This window comes from Malania oleifera, chromosome 13 (genome assembly GCF_029873635.1).
Source record: "Malania oleifera isolate guangnan ecotype guangnan chromosome 13, ASM2987363v1, whole genome shotgun sequence".
NCBI classification, from domain to species: Eukaryota; Viridiplantae; Streptophyta; class Magnoliopsida; order Santalales; family Ximeniaceae; genus Malania; species Malania oleifera.
In genome coordinates this window covers 52890796-52901653 of record NC_080429.1, presented here as the reverse complement: position 1 = coordinate 52901653, position 10858 = coordinate 52890796, and positions in this window count along the sequence as shown.

Below are 10858 nucleotides of genomic sequence, written 5' to 3'. Positions count from 1 at the left end.
AAACACCGGGCTTACATAAATTCAGCGTGCTTTACAATTCCTTACAGGGTTATTGATAAAAAATTGAGTTTTTTATTATCCTGATTGGTTGTGGTTGAATTGTTTTTATATTTACTTATTGTGATTGTTGACATAAAATAAAGAATTAAAATTGAAATAATTTTAAAATTCCAATTCACCCCGCCCCCCCTCTTGGGAATTTATCCTAATTTCATAGAATTAACTCAATCAATAACGTAAACAAAAAAAAAATTAAATCTAATCCGACAATGGTTTCATCGAAAACAAACTTTACTCTTCAACAACTAAAATAATAAATTAAACCACAATAATAACTAGGATCTCAACTAAACCAAACTCAAGATAAAAATAAAAAATAAAAAATAAAGTCAACAAAATAATTAAATTCTAAATGAAAATTTTAACAAAGACAAACTAAACTTAATAACAAAAATTAACCCCAACCAAAATTAACTCTAATAACCCAACAATAATTTAAAGTTTAGAATTTTAATTAAAATTCAACTAAAGATTAATAATGATCATCCAACTATTTAAATGCAAGAAAGAAAGAAAGAAAGAAACTCAATTAATAAAGTCTAATAATCTGGCTATTTAGGGTATTTAGAATTTAGGGAAATTTTTAGGAAAAATTACTCTAGGGATTGTGATGAGTAATGTAGTGAAATTTGAATTTCAGGGTTTCAGGGATTTTGAACGCTGTGGGGGGGTAGGTCGGGGTGTTAGCGGGCTTTTTAGGAATCAAGTAAGGGGATTAAGTTAAGTCAGTAATTTTATGATATTTGAATCAATTTAATTGTTATGTTTATATAAATGTATTTATGTATTTATTTATTTATTCATTTGGGAATTTAAAGGCTATTTTGAAAACCAACCGTTCGAAATGGATTTTACAAACTTAGGATATATGGTATGGTATTTTTGAATAAAATGAACGGTGGAAAACTTGTTTGCTTATATGGATATGTTAAAAAATATGGAAAATCGTGTGGCGGATGATTTAAGTGGTATGGATTATTGTATATCTGGATTTAGGATTTTGAAATGCTAAATTGTTTGAGAAATATTAGAAATGCTTATGAAAATACTAGAACTGTTTATGAAATGCAGAAGTTTGAACTAATGGCTAGTGACCGAGTATTGTTTGATTATCCAAGGGCCATGATTATTATTTGATGGCCAAGGGCCGAGTTTTAATTGATGGCTATATGTCAGATTGTATTTTGTGGTCGAGGGCCAGGTTTTTGGAATAAGAGGAAATATACGTGAAATAACATTTTAAATGGTGATTTCTATTAACTAAATTGCATGATATGCTTTAGAAACCCTGAGGACTAGTGTATTGTGAGCACGGTACCGTTTCTAGTTAGACCATGTGCACCCACACTGTTCTGGATAGAAGTGTAGGGGGTCCCAGCCGACTGCCTGCATGAGGTTGAAGTATGGGCATCGAACCTGTGGTTTCACTGTGGATGCCTGCAAATGTGTTTGCAAAGGGTGTTATTTTCGACTTTGTTTGGGCTGATCACCCAGGCTTAGTCCAGCTTTCGGGCCACACAACCCGTGCCATGGGGAAAGTAAGTGGCGTGTTTATCATAGGGAGTGTCTTATATGCATATCTGTTAATTTATGTGAAAACGAATAATTAATAAGATAATTTCAAGACTTACTGAGAGTGGTGAGTGCCCTAATAGTAGTAATGGTATTAGAGCTGAGGGAAGCTACTTGTATGCGTAGGTAATCTTCCCTATCCTCAACTAATTGTGTGTGTGAGTGTAAAATAAGAATGATTTCATAAATGTGTTTATCTACTTAGTGAACTGGCTATTTTCTGTACACTAAATGCGTGCTAGCCACACACTGATATTTACTTAGTTTTTCCCTTACTGAACTGTGCCTCACCCCTACTTTACAAACTATCTTTTCAGGAAATCTTAGATATCGGGTCTAACAAGCTAGAGGAGCCGGGCTAGTGGTGTAAATTTTATGTAGGTAGTGTGTAGATAAATATTTTATTTTATTTAGTTTTATAGGATGTAATTAAGAGGAAATGGATTTATTTGTGTATAAAGGTAGTATAGAACTCTGGCAATGGATTTTTGGAGATTGTATATTTTATTTTCGTTGCATTTTATATGATGAGTTTGGTATCAGGTACACAAATGTCACTAAAGTAGCACCCCGGACCCATGTGACGGGTCAGGGGCGTTACACCTTGGGCTTGTGAGCTAAAGGCGGAGACATAGGGACAATTGGCTGAACCCCGATAACATATCGTGTGTGCACTTTACATTTCCATAATTTACATTCCTGCACATGTATGTTATTCTATGAATGTTGCGTATGATTTAACTTCCACACATTTTATTTATCTGCGCGTTTAGGATTCCATAGACAGAACCTAGGTTCGTGTAATACTAGTTCTTGGATTAGTTGAACCTATGACAAAATTTTAAATACCCAATTAATCCCCCCTTCTTGGGAATACACCAAAGTCAACACATTTGTTTCCGTTGTGCATTCAATTCAATTTTCACAACAAATTGGTATCAGAGCATTATTGTAATGGCTTTTGGAACTTCTTATGCAAAGTTCAATGTTAAGTTCATTAGAACGGGGAATTTTGGACTATAGCAAAGAAGGGTTAAAGATATGTTAGTGCAAGGTATGGTGAAGGCTTTATACGGAGTTCAATCGGAAAGCATTGATGAAACAAGTTAGAATGAATTGGAAGCGAAGGCTATGTCAACTATCAAACTTTGTTTGACCGATGACGTGCTGTATCACGTCATGGATAAGGAATCTCCGGTAGCTATTTGGAAGAAACTTGAAAGTCGGTATATGTCTAAGTCTCAAAAGAACAAATTGAATCTTAAACAGAAGTTGTATTGGCTTAAGATGGCAGAGGGTTCAGATTTGAACCAACACATCAATGCATTCAATCAGATTATAAGGGATTTGATGCGGGTTCATGTGAAGTTCAAGGAGGAAGATAAGGCATTGATGCTACTAAATTCCCTACCATCGTCTCACATGTATGAAAATCTAGTTACTACTCTAATATGGGATAAAGAAACCCTGAATTTGGAAGAGGTAACAAGCACACTGCCGGGTTTTCATCAAAGAAAGAAGGCCAACTGGTAGGCTTGCCAAGGCTTAGGTCCTTAACTACCAAAAATAATATTTATGAAACCTAACTTAATCCCAAGTTCAGTAGAAAGTCGAGAAGTCGGGTGTCGGTCCTCAGGGACTTAAAGCACGGTTATCAAACCACTTCCAAATTAACCTATTGCCTTGTATAAAAGAAAAGTAAAAGATGATATTTTTCAAGGTATTTTCTATCGACTAATGGAAAGCATGTGAATGAAAGCATGTAAATCTAACTTAACTCTACTCCTACAAAGCAATGCTTAATAATGAATGACACCTAGGATGTTGTTTGCGTAATCTAAGTTCAATGAGTTTACCGCATTAAACTAAACAGAAACCGGCTAAATAATTCGTCGTTCGATGGCATAGAGTAGCAAGGGTGCACCAACTGTCCGGAGCACGGTCAAGAACCGGAGAATACTCTATCACAACGATCACGAGAACCTCCGTGGGAGACTGTAGCCCAATACGTGTACCTGATTGAAGCTGTAAAAGTGCTTATCCTATCAACCATACATTCATCACAACCAAGCGATGAAGGAAAGCATTTAAATGAAAGCGGTAAAGAGAAAGCATGTAAAAAGATCATCCCTTTAGTATTCATAACGTCTATCACTGACGCCAGAAGAGTGATCGTGTAATATACATGAAGAGCACATGAACACTGCCGGTTTGTTAGCTTTGGTGTATTCCCAAGAGGGGGGTGAATTGAAATTTTAAAATTTATCTCCTAAGTTAAACGAGATAGTTGTATAACACAACCTAGGGTCTTTCTAATCATTCACCAATTGTGCAAATAATGATATGCGAAAATTAAATCATGCACAACATTCACAATATAACAAACACGTGCGGTAAATATAAAGTGTGGAAATATAAATAGACACACGATATGTTATCGGGGTTCGGCCAATACTGCCTACATCCCCGCCTCTAGCTCGCAAGCCCGAGGATTCCACTAAAACTCACTTAACGGGTGGAATGGCACCAATTACAACCAGGTCAATTAATGGGGTTGGCCTCAACCAACACCTTACCAAGATCGTGCACCTAACTTTCCTAACCGGGTCCAAGCTAGTTTGAGACTATTCCACAAGGCTAGTCTCCCTCTTCAGGCCCACGCCTGGAATACAACATATATAAAATTTTTCGTACACGGAAATATGCTTCTTCAACAAGAAAATATGTACTACACTACACACAATATAATCAATGCACACCAAACATGTATGAACTATAAGCTCGGTGCTCAACATGTGCAATCAACACTCAATAAAGATGTAAGATGTATAATCTCAAATATGTTCATAGTGTTCTAACAAGCTAATATTTGAAAGTAAAGTATATCAAATCTCAATATCAGATTAGTGTTTCAAAGATGCTAGTAATAATATCCAAACGAACTCAAAAATATTTTCTCGAATGTATCTACCACAAGAGTTGTTTGAAATCTAGCTTTGTAAAATATTTTGCACACAAAAATACACGCTAAGGTACCTTGCAATATCTATGCAAGAACCACAAGCCTCAAAGTCTTCCCACAAAAATTTTATCAAATAAAATCGGTGGAAGAACTTTAAGTTTTACTCTTAATAATAAAAACAATAAGCACAACAAATGAGAGTATTAGCAAATGAGGATTAAGCACAAGCACTCTAAATATACTCACAACACTTGAAAGATCAAGGAAAATGAAGTTCTGGAGTGTTTGGGAGTAGTATAGGCTAAAATAGGATTTTTGATTTTGAGGGAATTTGGCCTTAATTATTTTTGCTAATCCTTGCTAATTATTGCAAATGAACGTGTATATATAGGCAAGGGGTAATTTTTTACCATTGGGGACTCAATGGAGATAATTAGAAAAGAATAAAGGAAGTTTATAAAAATTGACCCAATTTACCCCTTTTAATTTTCAGTAAAAATTAAGTTAACCCGCGAGTTTCAGGTGCTCGGTCAAAGGTTTGAGTGCCCGAATAAACTCAGTCAAAAAATCAATTTTTAAAGGTTCGAGTGCCCGAAGTCAAGGTCGATTGGCTAAACAAAAGACAGAAAATTTCTGTTCGCGGTTCGAGTGCCCGAAGCTGAGTTCGGTTAACCGAATGGTCCACTTTAGTCGCCTGAGGCTCTTTTGAACGCAAACGTTTGGTCGCCTAGGTTGGTGAAAAGTGCTCTAACACTAGTTTAGTTGCCCGGAGATGACACGCTCATTTCTGGTTCGGTCGCCCAAAACCAGGTCAACTCACTGACTTCCCAGCGGTTCAGACACCCAAGGTGTTTTGAATACCTAGGGTATAATCACCGGAGCTCTCTCATTTTATGCTCCTTTAAGCCCAATTTTAAACCAATTGATTCCCCTAATTATGTAAATGATATGGAGATTGTTTGTGCATTTGTTTAGGGACCTGAGGTCTTTTCTAAGGCCTTGAGCTTATAGTCCAATATGCATGATATGCAGATTATTACAGACCTGGAATGATTATTATTATGGACCCATTGAAATGAAATATAGATTACAACAATTAAAAACATTCCGGGTCTTCATTTTCCTCAAGTTGTCATGTGCCATCAATATGATCTTCCTAATATGGTCTACACACAAACTTGAAAGCCATCAAATACAAAGAGTATTTGTCATTATCAAAACCAGGAATGACCTATAAGGTCAACAATCTCCCCCTTTTTAATGATGACAAATACCTGTCTACTTCTCTCCCTTTTGGCAACAGCAAAAAGGGCCTAGATAAATATTTAAATATATATATATATATATATATATATATATGCAAATAAAAGATAATTATCATTCATATACAAGATATTTTTTGGGAGAGTTTTAAGAAAATTTGGCAGCACGCCATTTGAAAATAGAACTTTTCCCAAAGACATGTTTGTATAGAAATGACATGATTGAGTTCAACAAATGATTTACAATAATTGACTCAACTCAAACAGTCAAGTATGCTCAATATAATAAACAAAGGTATAACACTCAATCATCTAAGAGATATGAATAGTCATACAATACGAAATGAATGACAGAGATAACTCATAAAGTATGAAATAGCAATTAAGCACACAAATAACTAGTCATTTAAAAAGTTCAAAGGACATAACAAACATAATTAGACCAAAATTATCCTCAAACCATAGCAATTTAAATCATATCATAAGACCCGTGAAATATTTGAGTTAAAAGCACACAGCATATGACACCAAATAGAAGGTTTTAGCATAAAACAATTTAATTAGTTTGAATGCAATTTTATGTGAAGTTGTCGAACTAGTTATGCAATTTTAAAATTATATGTATATAATAATAATATATATCCCCCTTATAATGTTTGCAAAATGATACTGAGGGTGCATGCTGAAAAAGAAATTTTAATTTAAAACAACCAAGCATAAATTTTCTAGTTTGTCAATGAAGCACATACCAAAATATAACTAGAAAACCACAACCATAATGATCCAAAAAAAAAAATTAACAATCACATGCAAAATCATATGGCAAATCAAGTGACTGTGACAACAACAACATATTTCAAATTTATGATTTGCTATAAGAAAAACACATTTAAGCACATGTCACACTATATTTAAAACATATCTAAGCCGGACATGTTGGAGAACCTAAAAAGATGGAAATTTAATTTCAAGGACTCCCCCTATAAATTGGAGTACAAGCTTAAATGAACACAGTTGCTTATACTAATCAGAAATTAATTTCAGTAAACATGTCATGCAGTATAAGCAATTATTTTTACACTCCTTAAACTAGCTATACTGAATATATATCAACTATATTTATCACCTGATCAGTATAGTTGTCCTTATAAACCATTGATGCATAAGAAAAATGTATATTAAGGCATACTTTAGAGTTAATGACCCACGAATATTCCATATCAAACCATAAAACTTCAAGCATAGGATATAATGTTCAAGGATATTAGAAGAGCTTCAACATTCAAAAAGCGAAATGATGCATATAAGTCATTTATGCGCTTCCAATAGGGATGGATTTTAGCCTTTCGAAATATTCAAATGATTTTCACTCATCCTTTCAAAAATATTTTAACGTTTATTTAATCATAATCATCTTTGTATAAGGTTTTACTTTGGGAAAATTTTTGTCAAAATTTCGGCAGCATGTCATATGTAAATCGGGCATTTTCCCATAAAACCTGTACCTGATAGGTTCAAATAAGCAATTTATAGTTCAGTTTAAGTCACACGAGAACCTATATCCACTACCAGCATGCAATACACATCAACTACATCCACCATGTAAAAGGCTTTCAACACAAGCATGTAATCCAGTATTATAATCAACAAATGATACAAAAGATAAACTATTCGTTAGAAGATATACTCATTTAACGCATAATAAATAGTAAAATTTCAATGCTTTTTATATGAAGGCATATGGGCATAAAAATGAAAATCAAGAGAGCATTTAATGTGTATATATTCATGAAGAGAAATGCTCCCCCTAAGTTATGCATTTATTCAATTTATGCCTTTTCTTAATTATCTACTTTCTTTAGCTAAGGTTATTAAGATTTTCAATGAATTTAGACTTGGCATGAATGCTTTAGGCTTATTAGACCAAAAAGTCACAATGAATATTTCTTTAAGTGTACTAAGCCTATGTCTGCCTCTTTTCTTATGAATTTCAATACGTGAGAGAGGCCCAAGCTCAAATGGCTTTTCTTTCTTAACATTCATGTATAGGTTTCTCAGTTGTTGCATTTTCATATATATTGAAACCTATGGCCATCATATTAGCCATTTCACTTGACTAAAAGATACAAAGCTCTAAGGATTTGACTTGAAGGAATGAGAGCTTTGTGAAGTGAATTTGGATAAATACTCTTATCAATTTAAATTTCGGTTAGGTTCAAAAGAGTATTCATTATGAGTGGACATTTTTCCAAAATATTTTCGTGCTTAGTAAAGAAGTCCAAGTATGTGCAAAGAGCATCTAGGAGAGTATGAATTTTGAAAAAACTCTTTGGACAGTGGTATGTATCATTTAGATATAATTATAATTATGAAGCAAGGATACAGCTGGTGAGTATAAGGGATGTCTTGTGACAAGCACTCAATATATATTAGTCATTTATGATCAATAGTGCTTTAAGCATAGTGTAATGACTGCTACTTGTTCAAGGCTTTCAAATTTTTGTATTAGCTTGTTAATCTTGTAATTTTTAGTATGGCAATAGTGTATAGTGAATACATATACTAAGATTAGATATCTTAAGCATAGACCACTTCCTTGCCTTTTAGTCATCACTACCCCCTAAACCTAAACCTAAACCTAGGATCTAAGGATGCATTAAATAATTAAGTAATACTAATTTACATCCATTTTTCTTTAGGACCTATGAGGTTTGCTTTCATGATTATCCATTTCATTTCTTTTTCTAAGACTCCGACACTTATGGAAGAGCAAGTAGATAGGACATGCCATTTCATTTTATAATGCAAGCGAGTTTTGAATAATCGCAAAAGATTGTACTTGCATACTCTATTTTTACTAGATGAGGCATGGAAAAATTTATGACGATGGGATTTACAAAGTGAACCCTTTTTGAAAACATTTCTCTTATTAACTCTGAAGAGTTTGCTATGATTATTCTTTTCATTTTCAATTTTGATTACAACTCGGGAATAATCATCTGTTTCTTCCTCCAAGCAAAAAATTTTCAGTATCTTTTCGATCTTTTTTATTTTCAAGGATGACATGATACTCTTTTAGATCTTTTAATTGTGTTTCCAACCTTATATTTTCATTTTTCAAAAATATTTTCTGTTTAGACATTTGAACTAGAAGCTTATGCAGTTTAGATAAAGTACATTCTAGTTCTTCACACGAAGACATGCTTTTATCATTTGACTTATTGCATGATTCAGTATACGATTTATCTCTATAACTACCATATGAATCAACGCATGCTTTGTCAACAGATTTATCACAAGGAATATCAAATGATTCATCAAACTATATATTGCAATATTTTTCACAAGAGTCATCAGTGCATCAACAACAAGATTATCACAATATTCAATAGATGATTTAGCACATGTAGCAACACAGCATTTAACACATGAATCCTCAAACGATCTAGAGTGAGAATCATATACCTCATGTTCTGTTGATGCACTATCCCTATCACTTACCACTCCCTGATCATCTGAACATGACATCTCTGGAGTGATGGTTTCCTTTTCCTGGGTCTCTTCATATCTTTTTTCCAACTCAACCCAAATCTCCCTTGCATTTGTACATGTAATAATCTCAAGTAAAATATTAGAGTCTAAAGCACAATATAGCATGTCCATGGCGTGTGAATTTGCATGCATTAAGTTAATATCATTTTCTATCGGCATACAAATTTCTTTATCAATCACCTGATAGGCCATCCAATTCCTTAGATTTTATAAAAATGTTCATTCTAATTTTTCAAGTAGTGTAATCAACACCACAAAATAATGGAGGACTAGAAGGTGACTGTCCCTCTCCGAATGGGGATGCACCAATTTGAGCCATTGTAATCTTTTACAAAATCTGTTAAGCCTAGTGCAACGAGGCTCTAATACCACTTGTTAGTTAGCTTTGGTGTATTCCCAAGAGCGGGGTGAATTGAAATTTTAAAATTTATCTCCTAGGTTAAACGAAATAGTCGTATAACACAACTTAAGGTCTTTCTAATCATTCACCAATTGCGCAGATAATAATATGCGAAAATTAAAGCATGTGCAATATTCACAATATAACATGCACGTGCGGTAAATATAAAGTGCAAAAATATAAAAGGACACACGATATATTATCAGGGTTCTGCCAATACTGCCTACGTCCCTGCCTCTAGCTCGCAAGCCCAAGGATTCCACTAAAACTTACTTAACGGGTGGAGCGGCACCAATTACAACTAGGTCAATTAACGGGACTGACCTCAACCTACACCTTACCAGGATGGTGCACCTAACTTTCCTAACCGGATCTGAACCAGTCCGAGACTATTCCACAAGGCTAGTCTCCCTCTTCAGGCCCATGCCTGGAATACAACATATATAAAATTTTTCGTACACAGAAATATACTTCTTCAACAAGGAGATATGTACTACACTACGCACAATATAATCAATGCACACCAAACATGTATGAACTATAAGCTCGGTGCTCTATGTGTGCAATCAACACTCAATAAGATGTATAATCTCAAATTTGTGTAGAGTGTTCTAACAAGCTAATCTTTGAAAGCAAAGTATATCAAATCTCAATATCAAATTAGTGTTTCAAAGATGTTAGCAATAATATTCAAACGGACTCAAAAATATTTTCTCAAATGTATCTACCACAAGAATTGTTTGAAATTAGCTTTGTAAAATATTTTGCACACAAAAATACGGGCTAAGGTACCTTGAAATATCTATGCAAGAACCACAAGCCTCAAAGTCTTCCCACACAAAATTTATCAAATAAAATCGGTGGAAGAACTTTAAGATTTACTCTCACTAATAAAAACAATAAGCACAACAAATGAGAGTATGAGCAAATGAGGATTAAGCACAAGCACTCTAAATATACTCACAACACTTGAAAGATCAAGGAAAATGAAGTTCTGGAGTGTTTGGGAGTAGTATAGGCTAAAATAGGATTTTTGATTTTGAGAGAATT